We start from the raw sequence: 24,761 nt of genomic DNA, 5'->3' as shown, positions 1-24,761 counted from the left end.
ATATACTGCATTTACTTCTGCATTGGGGTTAGAGGTAGCACGGTTAGTGCCTCCACTCAGAGTAGAGTCACCTGTTAGGGGTACAGTTGATTTAGGCCGGGGTTGTCGTAATTGTAAAATAAAAGTTACCGGGCATCGACTTCTGTTTGCTTTTGTGTTGTTAGATATGTCGAGTTTTGATGTCATTTTAGGCATGGACTGGTTGTGTTCTTATCAAGCTATGATTAATTGTTACCATCAGAGAGTTATAGTATGCACTTTGGGTGATAATCGTTTCTATTTTCTGGGGAACCGAGTTGATAGAGCCTTGTCGCCAGTTGTTGACCCTCGTAGTAGGAGCAAGCTTAGTGTCCTTTATGCAACTCTCTTGGATAGTGAGAGTGACAGGGCTCGTGTTGAGTTACCAAGGGTAATTTGTGAATACCCGAATGTCTTTCCAGAAGATCTTACTAGTTTACCACCTCACCGGGAAATCGAGTTCTCCATTGAATTAGTGTCTGGCACGGCATCGATTTCCATGTCACCGTATAGATTTGCACCCACCGAATTGCATGAGTTGAAGATTCAACTCCAAGAACTTTAAGGTAAGGGCTTCATTCGCCCTAGTACATCACCTTGGGGAGCGCCGGCTCTCTTGACGAAGAAGAATGATGGGTCATTGCAGTTGTATATTGATTACCACAAGTTTAATAGAGTTACAGTTAAAAACAAGTATCCTCTACCCAGAAAAGATGATTTGTTTGACCAAGTATCCTCAAAAAACAAGAAGCAATACACAACTGCAATGACCCTCTAAGTTGGTCAAACAAATCATCTATTCTGGATAGAGGATACTTGTTCTTAACTGTAACTCAATTCAACTTGCGGTAATCAATACACAACCGCAATGACCCATCATTCTTCTTCATAAAGAGAGCCGGCGCTCCCCAAGGCGATGTATTAAGGCGAATGAAGCCCTTGCCTAAAATTTCTTGGAGTTGAATCTTCAACTCATGCAATTCGGTGGGTACAAATCTATACGGTGACATGGAAATCAGTGACATGCCAGGCATTAATTCAATGGAGAACTCGATCTCCCGGTGAGGTGGTAAACTAGTAAGATCTTCTAGAAAGACATTAGGGTATTCACAAACTACCCTTGGTAACTCAACACGAGCCCCGTCACTCTCACTATCCAAGACAGTTGTAAGAAGGCCACTAAGCTTGCTCCTACTACGAGGGTCAACAACTAGCGACAAGGCTCTATCAACTCGGTTCCCCAGAAAATAGAAACGATCACCACCCGAAGTGCACACTGTAACTCTCTGATGGTAATAATCAATCACAGCTTGATAAGAACACAACCAGTCCATGCCTAAAATGACATCAAAACTCGACATATCTAGCAACACAAAAGCACGACAATTTCTATTTCACAATCACGACAACCCCGGTCGAAATCAACTGTACCCCTAACAGTGACTCTACTATGAGTGGAGGCACTAACCGTGGTATCTCTAATCCTAATGCAGAAGCAAATGCAGTAGATATAAATGAATGAGACGCACCCGTGTCTATCAATACATTAACCAAAGAATTACACACAACAAAAATACCTCTCAAAATTGAGGATTCTGGCAGTTGCTCTGGCACGGTAATAGCATACACTCGCCCTTGTGGCCCCTAATTGACTTGCTCTTCTCTAGGAGCATAGGCCTGTTATACTGACTGAGCCGAAGCAGCTCCCTGATTAACTCGCAAAGCTTGGACTAATTAAGCCTGCTGGTGGCTCTGAGTCTGCCTCGACCCTGATGCGCTAGATGCGCCTCCCAACTGTGGGCAAGTTCTTTTCATATGCCTCGGCTGACCACACTGATAACAATTAAACCCTTGACCTTTATTTTGAAACTGACACTGACTTTGAGATCGATTAGGTGGTGGTACTATTAACTGCCCTCCTCCCTTCTGTGGGTATGAGAAGGCTTTGTGTCCCGGTTGGCCACACTTGAAACACGAGAAGTTACTCGATGCACTTTTTCCCGGACCTGCACTAGGCAAAGGAAAAGTGGATCTAGATTGTTGTGGTTGGGACTAGGATGGATAGGTGTTCCTGTTTTTCTTGTTTTTCCTATAGTCTCCTTGAGACTCTTGGCCCCTAGACCTTGAACTCCGAAGCCTCTCCTCCTCGGCTTGTATGAAAATTTCTACGTGTGTCGTCGTCTCCACAAGAGGGTCATATTCCGAATCATATTTCCGACAAGCTTGAACATAATTTTTGTTTTCAATTTCTTTTCAAATTCAATGCAACGGCGCTCTTCCGTTGCCACCAACTCTGGTGCAAATCTAGACAAACTAGAGAAGACCGCCTCAAACTAGGCCGCGGACATGTCAAGTTGTTTGAGGTCTTTAAACTCTTGCGTCAATCTCTCCCTAGCAGTGGGAGGTATGTACTTATCTTGGAAAGCAACCGCAAAGACTTCACATGTCAGCTCCATTATACCCTTGGCATATTTCCACCATTGATCCGCGTCTCCCTTAAGGTAGTAACTCGCTAAAGTCACTCTTAGTTCACTATATTCGATGTGAAGCATCTCAAATGTCTTCACAGTTTGTTCGAGCCACTGATCCGTTTTTTTGGGCTCGGGACCACCATGGAACTCATCCAGCTTGGCCCACAAGAACTCTCTAGTAAGGAAACTCACCCTTGACTCCGCGGTGTTCTCTCGGGCTTGATTCTCCACCCTCAACAAGTTCATAGACTCTCCCTTGCCATTTCTCGAGTTAGGGCCCCCATTGCGGTTTGACCCGCTTGTCCCGGGATTCCTGCCTGCCCTACTTGTTTGACCACATTAGCTTGCCTGGACTCTTTCTCTTGCATCGGAACCTCATGGACCGGTACCTTATGCACACCTTGGCGAGCCCTACCACGCCTCCCCCCTCTACCACTACGGGTTTGATCTCTTTCTGACATCCTATAAATGATAATAGAATTAATTTAGCACACTTACCCATACGTGCTCGTAACTTGCCTTACACGTTTGATCACAATAATGCTATATATTCCTCTACCATATAACAATTAAATTTCAGCCCACATAAGCACTTAGTCATGTAAACACATACGGATTATACTCTTATGATGAGATTCGTCCCACGAAAAATCAAGAATTCTTAGAATAATAAGTATTGATCAAGTACTCTTCTAATAAGACCTCAAGGAATTTAACAGGCGCAAACAACATCCCAAAAGTCCAATCTCATACCCATTTAGTCACATAAGCATGTTATCACATAGTCACAAAATGCATAACACTTCCTAAGCATGCTAAATGAACCCATTGTGATTAAACAACCACTTCCCACGAGCTCCAAGTATTCAAACCCGGTAACTCTAATACCAAGTTGTAACGTCCCAAATTTTTAGCCCAAATGATAATACAACAATCATGGCTCTTTCAAGAAAAACCGAACATAAATCTCCAAACTTACATTACATGTTACAATAGTTCTTCATGCAGCAATACATTAATCTAATAACAAGTAAATAAACAAATAAATACCCCCAAGGGTTTACAAGTTTCCAAGGCTTGAGTCTGGTTACACAAAACGATTATTCAAACCCATACAAACACAGTCCTTGGCTTACACACAAAGTCACAGTAAAATAAGAGCATTGTACTCCCAACACACATACTTCCACGCCCCTAATTGGGTGGGATCACCACATCTTTTCCTGCACAAAAATCCCGTAGAGTGAGCATAAAGCCCAGTAGGAAATTATTAACCAAGTATATACATTTTATACAAGTCTCAAAAGATGAAATGCACATGCCATGCTATGCCCTTTTTGAAGATAAATTACATTTTCATCTTTTGAAAACCATCATGCTCAATGATATCATGCAATTTCAATTGTTCAAAACTTAACAATTTATTTCAAGGGAAGTAAATATAACTCTGGTAATCCCTAGGTCGGTGTATGCAAATAGATTATACAAGTATTACTAATTTGTCATTTTTACCGGTATTAACCGGAAAACTCGACACCTATCCGCGCGGGTTTTCGGTCTTTCTCCCCAGACTCTCAGGCCAACTTATTCAATATCATCTACATCACCTATCAAGACTTACCAACGCATTTACCCCAAAACCATTCCATGAAAACTTATTTCTCAACATTCTTTTCTCAATTTCAAGTTTTCAAATCAACTTTCAAAGTTTAATGTAATCAAATGAATTGATATGCCAATAACACAAGATGAATATAAATACTTTTATTATAATTCATCATCCAAGGAATAGCACAATTCCCTCTTCTCAAGTATCCTCAACAATTAGTCATTTCAAGACTATTTCAACGTTTTGCGCAATAATTTTCAAAATGAACAACAATTTTCATATTCCTTGAAATTCATCATTTATATAAATATAAATAAGAAATTTTGCAAACATCCATTTATTTTAACATACAAAATAAATATAATAATATCATTCATGAATTTTCAGTCTCTTTTAAAAAAATCTCCAAGTTCTAGGTTTTCTCACCAAAACTATACAACTCAAATCCTTTGAAAGAAAACTTTCCAAAATTATATTTTCTTCAATCAACGAAGATCAAAACCCATAAAATCATTTTAAAAGAACAAGAGACAAACCCACTTTCAAAATCGTTCAACTTCTTGAATCAACAATCACTTTTCAAAACTATCGAAAGATGATTTCGAAAATCATATAGATCTTACAATATATATATATATATAACTCTAAGAAAATCCCTACCTCAAGTTTTGAAGAAGAAATGAGATGAAACCCCCAAGATCAACGGTGTTGAAACTCGATCTTCACCGCATACAACGAAACCCTCAAGAAGTTAACCAACTTTGAGAACCTATGGTAGAACTCTAACGAATCTTGAAAAATTAAGGTTTTGATCAAATTTGGCGTAGGGATGTAGAGAGAAGGGAGAGGAAAGGGTTTTTAGAGAGAGAGATATGTAAAAGTGATTTGAAATATCAAATTCACGAACTGATATAACATGGTCCGCTCGAGCATGGAAAGCCCCACTCGAGCGTCAAATACACTTTCTCAGTATTTTTGCAGACAGGTCAAACTTTTGGAACCAAACATTCTCTGCTCGAGCGCATAAACGGCTGCTCGAGCGGACAAGCAACTTCCAATGCATTTTTCATTTTTGCTTCAAGGGCGCTGCCCCTCAACCTCGTCAGGGCGTTGCCCTAGGACCCGCCAATGGGGGCTGCCCCTTGGACCCCCGCAAGCTGACCGAGCAGCTCGATCCCCGACATACTTAACGAAGTGGCAAAACTGGGATCGCTACAGCTCGACACCTGTAATCTGTCATTTTTATCAGTATTAACTGAAAGACTTAACACCTATCATCTACACCACCTTTCAAAACTTATCACCGTATTTACCCCAAAATCATTTCATGAAAACTTGTTTCCTAACACTAATTTCTAAATGCAAAGTTTTCAAATCAAATTTCAAAGTTCATTATTATCAAATGAATTGATATGTCAATGCAATAATTAATAATACAATGCAATATTTCTTCCACTTTCAATACTTCCACACAATATTCCTATTGTGATCAAAATTCTCATTTCTCATTTTAATATAATTTTTCAAGATGAATATAAATATTTTTATTCCAATTCATCCACGGGACAACAAAATTCTCACTCTTAGAGTAATCTCAACCATTTAGTTACTTCAAGACTATATCAACATTTTTAACAACAATTTCCAAAACTCCAACAATTCTCATATTCCATGAAAACCATCATTTATATGTAAACAAATAAACAAATTTTCAAACATCATTTATTTTGGCACACAAAATAAATATAACAACATTTTCAAAGATTGTCAACATCTTTCTTAAAAACCCCAAATTTCTAGGTTTTCTCACCAAAACCACTCATCTTCATTTATTGAAAAGAAAGTCACCAAAAACATCTCTCTTCAATCTTCATAGTTCAAAACCCTCAATTTCTATTTTAAAAGGAACAATAAAGCAAACTCACTTAAAAAAAAAATCTCTCATCTTCTTGAATTAATAATCAATTTTCAAAATAAATTAAAGGATGATTTTGAAAATCATCTAGATCTTGCAAAAACATATATATAACTCAAAGGAAATTCCTATTTATTAAATATTACCATTTCTATCATACTATGTCAAAAGTTATGGTATAATCTTAATCAAAACTAATTTAATCCACTAAATTAGTAAGTTTATCATATTCAAAAAATTTCAAATTAATAATGCCAAACCTAACTTCACATGCCTCATCCCTCAAATATAACTATATTTCAACATAACTATTTTTCATGCCAAGCTATTTAAAGAGGTAATATTTTTACCAAATTCTCTACCAATAACAATTTCACAACTTTTTCTAAATTTACTTAATCAACATGATATTTACATCAAAAATTATAAAATATGCCAAATAGTAACATTTACAAGGTTATGAGTTTGAAAGTCCACATTTCACATTTTTTTTATTTTTATAAAAATGAACACAACTTAATCATCAACATATCATCTTTTATAAAATATCATAAATATAACACTTTTAGAGTTTTTAATCCCAAAATAACTCTATAATTCCTACTTAAGCATTTACTCCATATTCTTCAACATTAATTTATTTTTCTCAAAAATAAATTCCAAATCAAAGATAAAAAAAAAAATTCAACTTTATATTTCTCAAAATAAATCATCTAATCATAATATAATGTAGAAACAATCCATACAACTATTAAATTTTATTTTCGGATTTCTTTGCAAAATTATCAACACAAAATGATTTTTTTTTTCCAAATCAATCTCAAAATGCCAACATTCTTAACATTTTAACATAATTTTTCTTCCAAAAATTACTAAACAAAAATCTGAATATATATATATATATATATATATATATGTAATACCTCTTATAGTGATATATTTTCTCAAAATAATTCTAACATAGGTGTAATGTAAAAATATGAAGAAAGTTCCTACCTTAAATATTGAAGAAGAGCAGATCTGGAAGGCAAATCTTGCCCAATCATGAATCCGAGACTACCATTACGAAGATCACGACGAGTACTTCGACTTTCGTTTACAACACTTTTGCAAAATCTCACTCTAAAGACTCTCATTTCAAATTCAAAGATTGAGTATCAATGGAGAAATAAAGAGAGAGAGAGAGAGAGAGAGAGAGACGTTGAGAGAAAGAGAGAGCTAAGCTCTTTGCTCAGCAAAAGAAAAGAGAAAATGAAGAAGGAAAAAGGGAAAGGAGGGGGTGTGGGGGACAACTCCATGTGACTTGTCTTCTCGATGCTTGATTTTTTTAAAAAAAAAAATATAATATAACTTTTGTAATAATACCTCTAAATTTTATAATATAAATTATAAAATAATATAATTTTTCTCACTACAAAATATAATATTTTGCTCACTATGAAATATACACATATTTCATTCACTATGAAAATATATAATTTTTCACCATATTGTGTACACCATAAAATTAACTATCAAATATTTATTATAATCCTATATAATAAATAATAACAACTCTCAAAGTGGTTATTACCAATCACATAATTAAAAGGGACTTAACAGTTAAACATGTGTCATTTAACAAACTCAAATTAAATTGAATCTAAATTATGTGTCTCGCTCATATATCCAACATGGTTCAGTTATATACCAAAATAAACCCAACAAATTTATCCAAATCATGATCTAAACATTAAAAATTAAATAACAAAATTCTGCTATAAATTAAATTGAACACCAATCCGTCCGTGAATTTTCATAAAATAAATATTCATCATTTAATTCTGAAATTTTTATCCAACGTCCTAGCCTCATATAGAAACAACATATAAAAATTTCATAATTTTTTGAGATCGGAAACTATTTTTAAAAAATACAAAATTAAACTATTTTCGCACAGAATTTACACAGAACTCAAATTCAAAAATTTGCTCAATTAAATTATGCACTGGCTATTTAAAAAAAAAATTGGATCATTACACTGACGTGGAAAAAAATAAGCCTGTATAATGTGTCAACTAAGTATGGGGAAAATACTACTTTTAGAAAAAGAATATATTATTTTCAATTTTTGTAAGGTTTAAACAAATAATCTTCAATATTGATCAAATTGAAAAGTAAGTTTTGAAACTGCAAAATGTTACAGTTTCAAAGCATGGTTCTATTAAGCATTTATCCTTATTAATCAAACTGGAAAACATGTTATGAAACTTCAAAATTTTACAGTTCTAAAGAATGTTATGAAACTGTAAAATTTTATAGTTTTAAACATGATTAATGTCAATACCAAAAAAACTGAAACTGTAAAATTTACAGTTTTCATCACCTATAACTAAAACTTAAAAATAACTTGTTCAAAACTTGAATTTTTTTCTATTAAAACAGAAAAATAGAAGTGTGTACAGAGAAAATGTAGAAAAATTGAGAAATCGAAAGAGAGAAACAGATATAGAGAGAATATTGTACTCTGCCAACTATTTTTAATTTAGACCTAATCAGAACTAATATAGATTTACTCAGATCTAATGTAGATTTGAGTAGATCTGCTCATTTTCTTTGCCGGAAACACGTCTCTTTCGTCGTCGATGATGGTGAAGTAAGGAGTCAATGGTCGATGGTTGCCGGTGGACTCCAATCAATGATGGTCATCGGTCACTGGTGACTATATATTAGAAGGAAAACGAGAAGAAGTAAGGCATGATCGCCGGTCATCAAAAATCAAGAAGAAAAAGAGGTAGGGAAAAACGAATGAAGAAGAAAAACACATAGTGGACTTTTAAGGGTATTCAAAAGATTGTGAGACTAAATAGACTTATCCTCTTGTAAATAGAACTTCAAAATAATTTATCCTTTACTTTTTAATATGGGTTGACATAAAAAAATTCAAATCAATGGTTTATTTTATATGATTTTTCATGTATATTATTCATAACAAAAATTAAGTCGATTCATATTGATAAGTATATTTTCTAAAATAAATTATCTAAAAAATGTTAATTTGTTTAAAATAATAAGAAAATCGGTATTATTTGTTTAACATAAATTGTTCTACTTTTGAAATGACTTTTTATTTATCAAATTGAGTTTCAATAATTATCGATTTATATAATTATCTCTTGTTGCACCACGTGAGTTCAAACAATATTAGATTGACCAAATTGATATTTTAAGGATGCAACAAAAAAACAAAGGGCTTTCCTAGTTTTAAATCAGATTGAAAATGTATTGTCAAGGCATATTAAATTTATTTTTGATTCTCACTTTGATAATTTGAATCGTTCATATTTGAAGATTCGTCAAATATATCATATTTGTAAAAAATAAGTCAATCGAATAATGTAAACTGTCATTCGCATCAATTTTGTATAAAAAAATAGACGGAAAGAAAATAAACGATTTATATAAAATTAATTTGAATACATGATTTTTATTATCTAATTAACTTAATTTTTTTTAAAAAAAATAAAATAGTTAACAAACTGATTTGAATTATAAAAATGAGATCCAAAAATAAATTCAATAGACTAGACTAGACGACGCAGTCCAATAATAAACTCAAGTCTAGTCATATGCAGAGGATAAAAAAAGGAGGCTTTTCCCAATATAAGCCTTTTTTACATTGTATTTCCAAAACTAGGCCGACTTCTGACCGAATTCCAAAACTAAGCTAAAGCGCTATTACTATTCGCGCTTTTACTGTTAGGAGCGCAAAAGTAGATGAATAGGAAAATCGCTATTACAAATAGCGACTTTGATTAAGAAGTCGCTGTTACAAATAGCGCTTCTAGGGTTAATTTTTTTCCCAAGGAAAACGCTGTTAATAACAGCGCTTTTAACCCAAATCTATTTTCCCCAGAAAACGCTATTACGAATAGCGATTTTAACATGAATAAACGCTATTACAAATAGCGATTTTAATAGAATTTTTTTTTTTCGCCCAGCGTTTTTAACATAAACTTTGTTGGAATAAAACGCTATTTTCAAGATAAAACAAAAGAAAAAAACATAAAACATATTTTAAAAAATATATTTACACTGTATATTTTAGTACTTGGCTTTACTAAAGCCATTATCATGTTAAAATATGTTTTTTTTTTCTTTTGTTTTTGTTTAGAATGTGTAATTCATAAATTTTACATAATATGAAAAAAAACCTCTTTTCATAAATTAATTTTACATACTATTTTTCATATATATAATTTCAAAATCATATTCATGTAGATATTATTAAGCCAATCATGTTAATTTATTTGGCTTTACTGAAGCCGTTGTCATGTTACATTTTTCATTTTTTCTTTTGTCTTTGTTTTGATTTAGAAAATGTAATTCAAAATTTTTTTTCGTCTTCACTAAAGTTGTTTTCATGTAAATTTTTTTTTTGCTTATTGTTTTGTGTTTGTTTTGGGTTAGAAGGTGATAATGTAATTAATAATTTTTTTTTTCGCTTTACTAAAATCGTTTTCATGTAATTTTTTTTTTCTTTTGTCTTTGTTTTGGGTTGGAAGGTGTTATTTAGAAAATTATTTTGGCTTTACGAAAGCCGTTTTCATTTAAACATACATATATATTTATTCTTTTGTTTTGGGTTAGAAGGTGAGAATGTAATTTAGAAAATCAGTTTAGTAAACCAGTTTAGTAAAACCGTTTTGTACCCGTTTTCATTTATAAAATTTATTTTTTTGTATCGTCTTTGTTATGGGTTAGAATGTGATATGCATGCTCTACAGTTCGAAGCACACCCACACACTGTGCAACTCGACGAGCAACGACGAAGGGTGAGACGCGAAGACCACCGCGGAGTAGGCCAAGAAGACAAAGGCCACAGCGAGAGCTCCTAAAATAAATTTTCTCAACATTTTTGTAATAATACTTAATACATAATATACAAAGTCAGTACTTTACAAAATACTCATACGGGCATGAAAACAACATAACTGAAGTTGCAAATGTAATAGTTTTCAGTTACATAGGTAGTACAGACATAATTCTCCCACAAAAATACATTATGGACACCATGAACTGAACACACATTACATGCGTCCTGGACACTCTTAACTGAACACACAATACATAAACATAACAGTTAGATAGACAAACACCTAATTCATGACCTAATATTGCATATTAATAGCCGTAACATTTGACAGACACAATACATAAACATAAACTTAAACATAAACATAACATAACATAACAGTTATACTTACTCTAACACAGACATTACATATTAATGCAAGTTGTTATATTGCCGAAGTGTAGACATTAACACCTAATTCGCGCTTAAATCGACAGGTGGCTCAGAGTCTGAACAATCCGAAAGCTCAGCGTCAGAGACAAGTTCAGGATCCTCCATGATAGCCTTGATAGCCGCAACATTTGGTTCTGTTTTGTTCTTCTGGGCATCCTTCTTAAGTATGAGTAGCTGCATATCGCGGGCCAATCTACGACTCATTTGAGAAATCTCACGTTGTAGTGTTTGACATAGTCGATCAACATTATCAGGATCTTCCTTTTGGATCTCAACAGAACGTGCTTTTGGCACCTTTAGTCGTCTTTCCCGACATAATCTTTCGTTTTGCACTCGCTCTATAAATAGTGCGGGCCACTTAAGAAGTCTAGCCTTTGCATAACCATATCCTGTTTGATTTTCTGATGGATCCTCCACCAAACCACATGGATCTCGATAGTACTTGGGCATGACAAAATGTCGCTTCCCAAACCTATCATGATCAGCACAAGAGGCATCCAAGAAAGGAAATGGTGTTTCATCTTCAGCATCGCCACTTCTCCTTCCCCCTCCTCGTCGTGAACTTTCACCCCTTTGCAAGTTCCTACCACCTCTGCGACTCCCACTCCCTCCTATGAACCATGCTAATTTTTTAAAACAAATGAATGATAATTTCATAGGGCGAAATGAGTTGTAAGGTTGTGTCTTCACCTCTACTCGTTTATATAGTTGATTATGAACGGATAAATGAGAATCCCACATATATGCATGCTGACTGTAAGGTAAATGCATGCTGACTGTAAGGTAAATCAGTGGATTCACTGTTGCCATGTGACTTTCTGAATTGAGAATCCCACATATATCAATACGAGATGAGTTGTCACTGTAATAAAAAGTCGAGCAAAAAATGGAGAAAACCAAAGCATGTGTACCAAGTCACATGACTTCACAATCCATTTGCATATACGAACAAAATAAGGGCATGCTGACTGTAAGGTAATTCAGTGAATTCACTGTTGCCATGTGACTTTCTAAGTTGAGAATTCCACATATATCAATAACAGATGAGTTGTCACTGTAATAAAAAAAATCGAGCAAAAAATCGAGAAAACCAAAGCCTGTGCACCAATTCACATGACTTGACCATCCATCTGCATATAAGGACAAAATAAAGGCATGCTGTTTGTAAGGTAAATCAGTGAATTCACTGTTGCCATGTGACTTTCTGAGTTGAGAATCCCACATATATCAATAACAGATGAGTCGTCATTGTAATACAAAAAATCGAGCAAAAAATCGAGAAAACCAAAGCATGTGCACCAAGTCACATGACTTGACAATCCATCTGCATATGAGGACAAAATAAAGGCATGCTGACTGTAAGGTAAATCAGTGAATTCACTGTTGCCATGTGACTTTCTAAGTTGAGAATCCCACATATATCAATAACAGATGAGTTGTCACTGTAATAAAAAAAATCGAGCAAAAAATCGAGAAAACCAAAGCCTCTGCACCAAGTCACATGACTTCACAATCCATCTGCATATACAGACAAAATAAAGGCATGCTGACAGTAAGGTAAATCAGTGAATTCACTGTTGCCATGTGACTTTCTGAGTTGAGAATCCCACATATGTAAATAAGAGATGAGTTGTCACTGTAATAAACAAATCAATAAAACCAAAGACTGTGCACCAGGTCACATGACTTCACAATCTATCTGCATATACTGACAAGTCTCTCCACGATTTGACTACTCAATGTGTGAAAAAATGAAACTTATGAAGCTTACGACCCACTATTTGTATTTCATTGAAAAGTATGACTATTTGAATTGTTCTTGTCATTTGGGAAGCTATTCACCGACCTACCTGTTATGTTTTATGTGTTGTTGAAGGCGGTAGTTCGATTCACCAAGTTTAGTTTTTTGTCAACCCCTCATTCATTACCGGAGTCATCATTTTTACTGGACTTTCAAGAATTGGAAGGTGACTCTTTCTTCTTTCCCGATGGAGATTGAAATTCGTTGTAATTTCATCCCTATTTCAGCAGCCCCAGTTAAGGGAACCTTTTCTCCGAGTTGCCTGATCTATTTTATGTGTTTTAAGTATTCACATAATTGAACATACATTAATCCATTCATTAATCCAGAACATTCATTAACAAATTGCAATTCAATAAAGAAAGTCATGAACTCATAAATGTGTGTACTTATAAATGTAGTTATTTCATAAACTTCAGGTTCATAACAAAAATACTTGAAATACATCCGTACGTTAGACCAACAACAACATTATCTTACACTCCAGTAACGAACATATGAAAGATAACGGTGTTTGATTTCTTATTCTTCATCTGACATGTAGTAGTCAGAGAGATATTTTTCATTGTTTAAGACATTATTTCGCTCAACCATTGTCAAATCTCTGTTGCTTGCTTCTGCCATTTCAGTGGCTAGCTGAAGCATGAAATGTCGACATCTCCGCATCAACATCCTGTTGTTCTCCTTCTTAATTCTGCTAACTGCTTTTTCATAGTCACTCACATTTCGTCTAGCCATGGTCAATGAACGACGATGAGGTACCGGTGCCCCAAAGTTACGTAGATCATTATACAATCCTTCTTGCTCCGTTACCCTGAACGCCCATTCTGCTTGGATACCAGCATAATAATCCTTCGGACTCGAGTACTTTTCGCTCTTGTAGTCATACATAAATGGAGGTAGCAGCCACACTTTCGGATTTCTTTGTCGGCGTGAACTTCTTGCACCTCTTGAAGACATTGTTAATAAAATTAAAAAAAATAATAATAATAGTAATTGTATATATTACTATTGTTATGACTTCAACAAACATCATACTGGGGTATTTATACACATCATAGTGGTGCGAGGGCACTATGGAATAAGTGATACACATGATATTATTTGATGTTATTCATTTCATGTAATTTTGATTACCCGTGACTTTATGTACCTGTGATGTAGTCACAGACGTGGTTGTAAGATAAAATCATAATTGTAGGCCATAGAATCACAATGCAATCCCTTCATATTCGAGCAGTGCGTTGTCAAATAAAACAAAATGCAGTGAGTTGTCACATCGCCACATGAAACTATTTTGTCATGCTTACTTTTGTAATACAATAAGTAGTCACTTGGAATTGACGATTTCAGTACGTATAGGTGTTTTCGAGAAATTATAAATGAAATCGAAAAATGAAATTTTCTTTGTATTAAAGTAATATTGTTCATAAACTATCATTGTTTTTCTCACCAACATAATAAAATGGTCACCTGCTAGGTAAACACGATTGGAACTTTGGTGCCTATATTTTATCTTATTTTCAGTTAATGAACTTCACAGTCATCCGATTTGTATTGTCATTACACAACCGTCCATCATATTTTTTTACCAACATAATAGCATTTTCTGCTTCTTTTCACAGTCGTAATAATGTGACTTAGATGAATTCTGAAATGTGCGGAAAAAACAAAGCATGTAAGTTGCACTGCAGAAGTCACATGCATCACGTAATGTCAAGAAAAAAGTCACAACGTATACAAGCATGGCAAAGTCAGAAAGTCACATGCATTACTGCATCACTGCATAAAGTGACATGCAGCATTGCATCACTGCACAAAGTCACATGCAGTGATGCACAAAGTCACACGCATCACTGTATCACTGCACAAAGTCAGATGCATCCCTGCATCGCTGCACAAAGTCACATACCTCCTACCTACTGTGCCCATTGGAATTATGCACAAAGTCACAGGCATCACTGCATCTGCGGCACAATAGCCGATGCTACAGGCCGTTGATTCGTTCATGACTGCACAAAGTCGAGTCCTGACAGCCGAATGCACTGGATAAGGTCAGTGGCATGCATGTGATCGAACAGGAAATTGCATACATACAGCTACCATGTGTATATATGGTATAAATATCGTAGCATACCACAACAAAAGTTTTACAGCTATTTTTAGCGATATCATCATGACATATACGGTGGTTGATCTATATTCAGCAATGGGTCGCTATTGGGTTGTAGATGGAGATGAATTTTAATACCCATTAAATCCAAATTTGCGTTACTCACGTGCCACCGTCAATACCATGAGAGCTGAGTGGGAATTTTGCAAAACTCGAGCAAACGTTCTCGTTGAGCTATGCCGTGAAGTTAATCTTAAATTTTCTCGCCGATTAGCCATGCGTATGCCAACTGACACTCCACAGTTGTTGCAAAGGGCATTGCATCGTATCCGCGACAAGGTTAATCGCATGACCCAACGTTTGCAAAGGTCCGGACTAATGAAGACCGCAAATGAGCGTGCCGAAGATGGGTTAATGGATGATGCACACCAGTACTACGCCTGGAGCATGGATGTTATGTATGAATCTGATATTGAGATGTCAGATGATGATGATAATGAATGAAATTGTTTGGATGAACGCCCAGGGCATTTCTGTAATGCATGCAATTTGTAATGCTTATCCATGACTTATCAATGAAGCGAGATATTTCAATTATTTTTAGCCTTGAACAAACATATTTTTTATAGCTTCTTTACACGTTTTGTTCAAACCAAACGCGTTTGTAATTTATGTTCTCCTAAATTACGGATAATGAGAGAGGGGTAGAGATGTGAAAGAGATTTGTGTGATTCATCAATATAAATAAGAATAAAAAATTGTGAAATTATAATTGCGAATAAATAAGTATGACATTTACATCAGCTGTACAAGTTTGACACATACAAACAAAAAAAAGAAAAAAAAAACCTATATAGTCCATATCGCAACCGCTAATGCCCTAACCTGCCCCCAGTCCCACAACCCCGACCGTGGATCTCCCTCCTCGGTCTCCTACGGTAGACTCTCTGAATATCTGGCACTCTCTCCCCTGCATGCGGCCCTCCACTGACTGCCTGTGGAGCCTGTGAGTGTGAGTGTGACCCCCCCTCTCCTGCATCTGATGCCCCTGATCCTGCTTGTGCCTGTAGATCAGATACTGCTGTGAGCTGTGAAACTCCCACTCCCTCATCTGGTGCAACTGTATCACGATCTGCAGCTGGACCCCGACCTTTGCCTCTGCCCGCACCCCGACCTCAGCCGCGACGTCCCCCACGACCATAACCTCTCCCTCGCGCTCTGGGGGGGGCTTAATATGGGCCTCATCATCAATGTGGGAGATGTCAGTGAGAACTGCATCATGTGTACTCCTGGGCGCGGTCGAAGTAGTCCCCATAAAAGCAGGTGGTAACTGGGTGGGTGGGGTAACAACGTCATGCATGAACCGGGGCGCGGTCGAAGTACTCCCCAGAAAAGTAGGCTGTAACTGGGTGGGTGGGGTAATAACATCATGCATGAAGCGGGGCGGTGACCAATCAGGGTCAGGGTCAGCATGCTGGGTAAGATGTACTTGTGGGGAATATGGAGAAATGTATGGGGTATCATGTGGTGGGGTGACTGAAGTCGAAGGACCTGCTGTGGCTGGCGCTGAACTGGAAGGCACTGACGTGGACGGGACTGATGTGTCTGGAGCAGCTGCTGCACTGTGTACACCTTAGTCCCCAAAATGCAGACGATCTACCCGATGGGCATGCTGGATCCCCTCGTACAATAACTCTCTGATCTCTACAAGGGCCTGCAGACCAAGCTGTCCATCACGTCTGAAAATGGCATCCTCAGCCAAGTGATATGACCTCCCAGCTCGAACCACCTGGAAAAAAAATCAGATATATTAGGCTATAGTTGACTGAAAATAATCAATTATAATATTAACAATTATCGGACATATAGTACGATACTCACCAATGCCTCGAGAGAAGGCCCAACTCCCTGATATCCGACCTCGGACAGGTGGCTCGGATTACCGACAAGTAGGTGTGTATGTCGCCGATACCACAACATGTAAGGGTTGGGAGAGGGGAGGACCCAATCGCTCCAGTCAGCCTGTACAATAGTGTCGCGACGGGCATCCCACAACTGTATGTATCGCATATGATGCAGACTCCAGTCAGTGCTGGCTCGACCATGTCTATCCGTCGCATGCAACCGCCACTCGGTGTCACACCGATCCGGCACGGCCTGGACCCGACCAAACTGTCGGAGGACACGATCAGGGAGATGCCACTCAATCACGTCAAAACAAATGAGTGGTACTCTCGCCATCCATATATCCTCACCTAGGCGGCAGTAGTCTGGGAGCGTCTGGAGGACATCAGCATAAGGCTGCCAGATAAACTACAATAACGACAAGTCTATTAAAAATCGCTCATAAACATATACAGTCCATATGACAATTAAAATTTAGGTATTTAAATTTGATACCTCGTCGTCTATCATCCGGTCAAGCTGGTCTCTATACACGACCACTATGTGGGTCGATACGACCTCGTGGCTCATGTCAACCCTCCACCGGCTACCTCGAGGTCCGGTCGGCATCTGCATGTCTCCCTGCCCGATGGGAACCTCACCAGGAGCAACTAGTTGCCGCCTAGACAGGGCAATGCGAATCAATCTCTCCCACGCCCAAATCTGCAATAGTTTGAACGCAATTACAATACTGATATATGCCATACAATATGAATTGACATGTAATAAAATTCTTACTAACCTGTAGCAAGACAAGAGGTCCTCCGATCTGAGTCACACCCACCTGAGTGGCTCGACATAACATTCTATACAAGCATGCCAAAGCCGCGGCGCCCCAGCTGTACTGGCCGATAACGTCAATGTCTCTCAACAGTGGCAAATACATCAGCTTGAGCAGGTTCTGTGACTTATCAGGGAGAAGTACCCCCCCAATAAGCCACAGAATATATGCTCGCGCATGCTGCTGTACTAACTCATCTGCAGCATGATCTGGAAAATCGCCCTGAAAATGCTCTGACAGCCACCTCATCCTCACTTTACCTGCCTGTAAGTCTGCAGGTGTAGGTGCTACTCCCAATAGCTCAGCACATAGCGCTATCCACTGCTCCGTCGTCAATGATGGGTCAAGTCTAGTAACTGCTCGCCCATCAATCCGTAGACCGTATAGGACAGATACGTCCTGCAATGTGACGGTGGCCTCACCGGTCGGGAAATAAAATGTATGAGTCTCTGTGCGCCATCTCTCGACGAGAGCAGTAATGAGTGGGTGGTCCAGTCTGATATGGCCTATACGATATACACCATAGAATCCCGCGCGTAGTAGACACTGCAAGACTCTATGGTCCAATGGACGATCCCACAGGCCGGAATCTCCCCGTCGGCATGCCACCACGGTGCGTGACTGGTCCTGTATAACAGAATGAGTATTTTAAATTATAGCATTATCAAGGAAATCAAAAACAAAATGCAGTGTATTTTCATTGTACGCGTAAAGTCCAACAAACGTTATTACATACCGGGTCCTCCCATATACTGTCAGCCCGATGTGGATGACTCAAAAGGGGGACCTCATCAGGTAGATGTGCCATGAAGCCTGTACAGTTGAAAAACAAATACATTTTGAAAAACTGTATTGGTGAGCATGTAATTTAACTATATCAATTAAGCTCAAATTATTATGTACATGACGACTTGGAAAATAAATGTGGTCGATTATTTTAAAAGTATAAATTTGTGTGCCATTAACATGGAAGCAATTAACTAAAATCAGAATTTTGCATATTATGTGCCATTAAATATGATAAGCAATTCAACATAACCTATCGTTATCTATGCTTCGGACTAATATAAAAATCTTTTACAAAGTCATTTTACGATCTCAGTTACATAAGCTTAATAATGACCAATAACATGTGGATAGTTTTTGTATGTCAATATTTACAAAAAAATGGAATGATCATTTTTTTTTTCAAAACTTCATTATTGATTTTGGCATATTTGACATAACCTCATTATTGATTTTGACATATTTGACAAAACTTCGTTACATTTATGGCATATTCGACAACTTCATTATTGATTTTGTAATTTTGGTTTTGCAATAAAGTATAAAATTTGTAAATTACGTACATGTAATTCATAAATTCTAAGTGTACAAAATGCTTGAATCAGTCGAAATATTAAAATCTTAAAATGAAAGAAGAACTATGTGATTTTAAATAAAATTCTGTAATAAACATTTTCAATGAAGTAGAGAATAAAAACTATGATAGTTGTAAATTTTGTCAAGCAAATAAAACAATTACAATATATAAAGAATTAAACAATAGAAATGATCTATTACAAATAAAAAATGTTCTATTAAATGTATGACCCCGTTTACAAATAATGAATTACAAAAGAAAAGAAAATGATCTATTACAAATAAAGAATTACAAAAAGATCTATTACAATATGTAAGTATTACATAGTCTTCATTGACCAAGTTGCGCCGGACATGTTCGCCTGTCATGACCTGTCTGCTGGCACTCACTGCAACGAGCGGTCAAACGCCTATCTGATATGTCCATCTCATTCGGAATACGAGACATAGATGCACGACCCCGTTTCACTTGTCGCAGACGCAGTACATTAGGCATTAAAGTCCACTACGGATCAGCCCAATAATCTTGATGCGGTATTGGATTGAATTTAGTTTCCCAAACCCTCATGTATACAGGAAGCCTATATACTAGATCAACGTACTCGAATGGATTGTCACCGCATTCAGACATTACAGCGAGCATATGAGAACATGGATAGTGTCGTATCTCATATTTCCCACAACTGCACGTGGGTTGATTCATCCGCACAATTTGTGTATTGCGACCTCGTCCATGGCGAAAAGATGTTTGCACCTCAAACACGCGGCGTGGCCTATAAAAAAATTGTAATAGAAACTAATGAAGTTCATGTTTTTAGGTGTAGTTAAATTGACAACATAATAACAATAATTTAATTTATATTACAAACTAACCTGTCATATGATATCAACTTGAAAGTATTTGCCCTTGCGATGCCATCCTTAATAGTTTTTTGCATCTCTCTAGGGTATTGGAACTCATTTCGTACATCTAGTTCAGCTTGGGCTCCCATCTCGTCAAAATATTTTACAAGCCGCCGAAATGTAAATTCAACCATAGCTGAGATAGGTAAGTTCCTTGCACCTTTCAAGACGCTATTGAAGCACTCTGCATCATTGCTAGTCAATACCCCCCACCGATGTCCACCGTCATACGAAAGGGCCCAGTCCTTAGGATTCATCTTGTAAACCCAAGTGATGGCTTCTTGGTTAATAGCCTGTATTTGTTGTAAGTAACCATTACACTTTCGTCGTTGATGAGCACTTCCTGCTTTCCATAGAAGTTGTTTCAGCTCCTTATTTCTGAACGTAGTGTTAAAGTTACTACAAACATGTCGAAGGCAGTGCCGATGATATCCAACAAATTGGAGCGAGGGATTCAACCAATGCCGCCTCACAACAGCTAAAATACTCTCAGCTCGATCGGATATCAAAGTCACTCCCTGTCGGTCCATGACAATATGTTCTTTGATATTTGAAATGAAGAACGACCAAGACTCCAAACTCTCCTTGTCGACAACAGCAAATGCAAGCGGTAGTACTTTGCCATTGGCGGTGACAATCGTTGCTACAAGCAACACACCAGTGTATTTCCCGTATAAGAATGTACCATCTATGGTTATAACAGGCCTACAATGTCTGAATCCATCGATGACGGGTTTGAAAGACCAAAAAACAAAGTGGAAGACGGGCATAATGGTTGTATTTCCGGTATATCTATGCTTCCATTGCACGATGGTGCCAGGATTAGATGTTTGTAATGCATACATGAATTTAGGCAACATCATATATGATTCATCCCAATCTCCGAATACCATTCTAATTACCTTTGCCCTTGCATGCCACGCCTTCTTGTAATGTATAGTATAGTTTATGGACTTTTTTATGTCTTCGATGACATTCTTAATGGGCATATCAGGTTCGTTCTGCATACAACAATACCTATGAGTCAGATTATTTGGTGTGAACACTTTAAAGACACAATTTTGGTGTGAACACTTTAAATAAACAATGTGTATATAAATGTAAACATTTATTTTGTATACTCACCGCAACTTGTCCCAAAAGATGAGAAGCAATGTAACTGGAGCTAATATTTGTGTGGTCCCTGTTCATTCGTGGGTATAAACAATGGTGAGGACCCCTATACTGGTTTATTTCAAAAAGCCCATGTCTCCTACTAAGAGATGCACGCAACCACCATCTACAGTCGTGCTTGCAAGCACACACCCAAACGTCTCGCTTGGAGGTTTCGACTTTATACTCTCGATTATTTGTTGCATGGTACAATTTCACAGCATGTACGAGTTGCTTCTTATCAACGAAAACCATCCCTTTGTCCAACTCTGGATTTTCAGCATTCTAGATTCGGTTACGGGGAACGACATCGCGGTTATTAATGTCAAAATCACCACCCATGTGAATGTTTTCATAGAAAGGGATTTCAGGTCTAGGTGGAATAGGGGCATTCTGAATATCAACGGGAGCGTCGACATCATCTTCTTCATCATCATCATCATCTGATCCGCCCAATAAATTTTCTTCATCACACATTTCATTCTCATCATTGTCTAGGGCGACATCAGGACCGTACATGTCACTGTTAGCAAACTGCACAGAATTAACCGTTTCAGCCATATTACCAGCAACTTCAACTGGAGTCGTATGATGGCTATAGGTGGGCACATCTTGGGTGTTATTGTGAAATTCAGTCTCGTATCCACCATGTGAACTTGATTCTCCACCATGGCCATGAAATGTCTGTTGTGTGTAGCCAGCTGCATAACATTCATTTGATTCATACATAGGAGACTGAAATGCTGTCGTGTCAACCCCATGTGTCAGCAATGTAGTGAACGGATGCGAATCCATCTGTGTTATATTCGGAAGATTCTGTACAACCTCTTTCTGAATGTACACTTCCAAACAATTTGGTGGTTCGAAATTTCCACCGATACTTAAAACGGTGTTCAACGCCTCATCGTCATTTATCGGTAATATTTTGTATTTGCTGGTTGCTTGCCACTGGCGATAAGGATATCTACATTTGAAGATCAATCGGACTGTTTCCCCGTAACTTGCGACCTTGGACATAAACATCTCCTCCAAATTGCCAAGTGTGGTGCCAAGTTGCACCCTATATATCCCTTTCGGCTCAGCATCATATGATACACCTTCATCGGGATCCCGAATTATGTTTCCCCCCCAGTAAAAGATAATTGGAACAGTTGCCATATACTTGCTTCAATGAAACAATAAATATTAAAATATCAACAATATACATATATCGAATTGTACTTGTAAAATAAACATTAAAATTTGCAGAATCCACAAATAAAAGCAACCCTCTAATTTTTTATCAATTTATATTTTCCAAGGTTGAAGGAACTGTAGAGGTGAAACATTAATTCAATTTGTATTTTGTCAACTATATATTTGTGTCTCAACTTGATTATTACTGTTTATTTTCTCATTTTTTTCACTTATTTTTATTCGTATAACAGAACAGCTGAGATTTCATCTATATGTGGAGTTATAGATTGTGTCTCATTTACTTCCTATGTGAAGACTCTTATCTTTTCAACGTGAATGTTCTTTGTTGTCATTACTCTATTGTCTTAATCTAAAAAACACATAGCAAGAAGTATACTTGTTGTCTTAATTCTTTCGAATTAGTGGCGAAAAATAAAATAGGTTGAGAGATATTTAGTAGAGGGTGACGCGATTGATTTGGACAATATAAAATACAGGGTGCAAACATTGAGAGAGATTTTTTTAACCTGGTGATGTAATTGTTCAGATTTATGGAAAATATAAGTTAATTTGATTTGCTCCAACTTGTGCCATTACGGACCTTAATGACAAAGTTATTTCCTATGTGAACTAGTAACCCTCGTCCATTTTGTAGAGGGCATAGAGGCTTTATTATAAAATTAAAACAAAAAACTGATTTTGGATCATTTTGGATCGTTCTGAAAAGTAAGAAAAAAATTAAATTTATTTACTCCTTTTTTTTCTCACACATACAAAAACAAAAAAATAATTACAGAGATAATTTATAATGGCAAAAAATTAGAGATAATTAAATTGAAGTTGGTGGTTAAATGTATGGACTACATTTTGGATAGTTATCCATGTGAATCTATCGGGCCATCCGTACCAATTATTTGGTATTACAAAACACATGCTTACCCATCAAAGTGCCAATTTTTTTTTTTCCCTTCTTACGTACGAAATTGCTATGGACTATTAATTAAAATAATTTATTACTCTTTTCATGCATATATTGTAACTACTCTAATAATGACTTCTAATTATACAAACATGAATAAACATTATTAAAACATAATGTTTAGATTTTCCTTTTCAATGGTAGTGGACAATCACAAAGTGAAAAAGGCGATAAGTCAGTTCGTTCAATACCCATTTCAAAAACTTTTTCAAATTTTCTTCAGTTTTCTGAGAAAATTTTAATTTGTACTAGAATACTATTATATGTATTACAAATTCAGCTCATTAAATTTTTTAATCATATTTTGGCTGTCTGACCCCAAATATAGTGAAATAAACCAAACGAAATTAAACCAATTTTTTTTTTTTTTAAATCAAATAGAGTCAAATTTAAATATTTTGAGAAACCAATAAAAATATTTCTTTTCAATAAAATAGAGTCAAAATTAAATATTTTGAGAAACCAATAAAAATATTTCTTTTTAATAAAATAGAGTCAAAATTAAATATTTCAGAGAACATGATTTTTTATTTGAGAGAACATGATCTTTTCATGGAGAGAAAATTAAATATTTTTTTAATCAAATACATTCAAAATTAAATATTTTTTTGTTTAATAATTATATTTTGTAGAAATTAGACATTAACAATTTCTGAACCATAATTTGATTCAAAAAATGTAGACATTTTGATTCACAAGCATAATTTCAAAATTTCAATTTCTGATTTCAAATTTCAAAATATAGACATTTCATAATTCCAATTCAACAATTCTCAATTACATGAATTTCGTAATATGACATTAACAATTACGAATTATATGAATTACAATTTTTACTAATTTTATTCTTAATTAAACAAAATTACTTTTAAAACCATAATTTGAAACCCTAATTTCCTTTTAATTCCTGTTAACAAACAAACAAACAAAAAAAACTCACAAGCATTATTTCAAAATTCCATTTTCTGATTTCAAATTTCAAAATATAGACATTTCATAATTTCAAATCAACAATTCTCAAATACATGAATTTCATAATATGACATTAACAATTATCAATTATATGGATTTCGGATTTTTTAATCGCAATTCTTAATTAAAAAAAATTACTTTTAAAACCCTAATTTCCTTTTAATTCCTCTTCACAAGCAAAAAAAAACAATTTCCAATTCAACAAATGTACGTTGGTTTATTCAATATTCAAAATATAGACATTTTGATTCACAAGCATAATTTCAAAATTCCAATTC

The 24,761-nt window shown here is 36.0% G+C and overlaps 1 long non-coding RNA gene across 1 annotated transcript; it reads right to left on the bottom strand.

Moving 5' to 3' along the window:
• Positions 1-3,440: 3,440 nt before the first annotated feature.
• Positions 3,441-7,252, bottom strand: LOC145792759 (uncharacterized). The gene is made up of 2 exons (XR_014332609.1): positions 7,010-7,252; positions 3,441-3,712 (listed from the first exon to the last, which is right to left on the bottom strand). It is a non-coding gene; the product is annotated as an uncharacterized LOC145792759 (long non-coding RNA).
• Positions 7,253-24,761: the final 17,509 nt, after the last annotated feature.

The sequence above is a fragment of the Camellia sinensis genome, chromosome 6, assembly GCF_055761805.1.
Source record: "Camellia sinensis isolate YWXY chromosome 6, ASM5576180v1, whole genome shotgun sequence".
NCBI lineage: Eukaryota > Viridiplantae > Streptophyta > Magnoliopsida > Ericales > Theaceae > Camellia > Camellia sinensis.
This window is presented reverse-complemented; position numbering and strand designations above follow the sequence as displayed.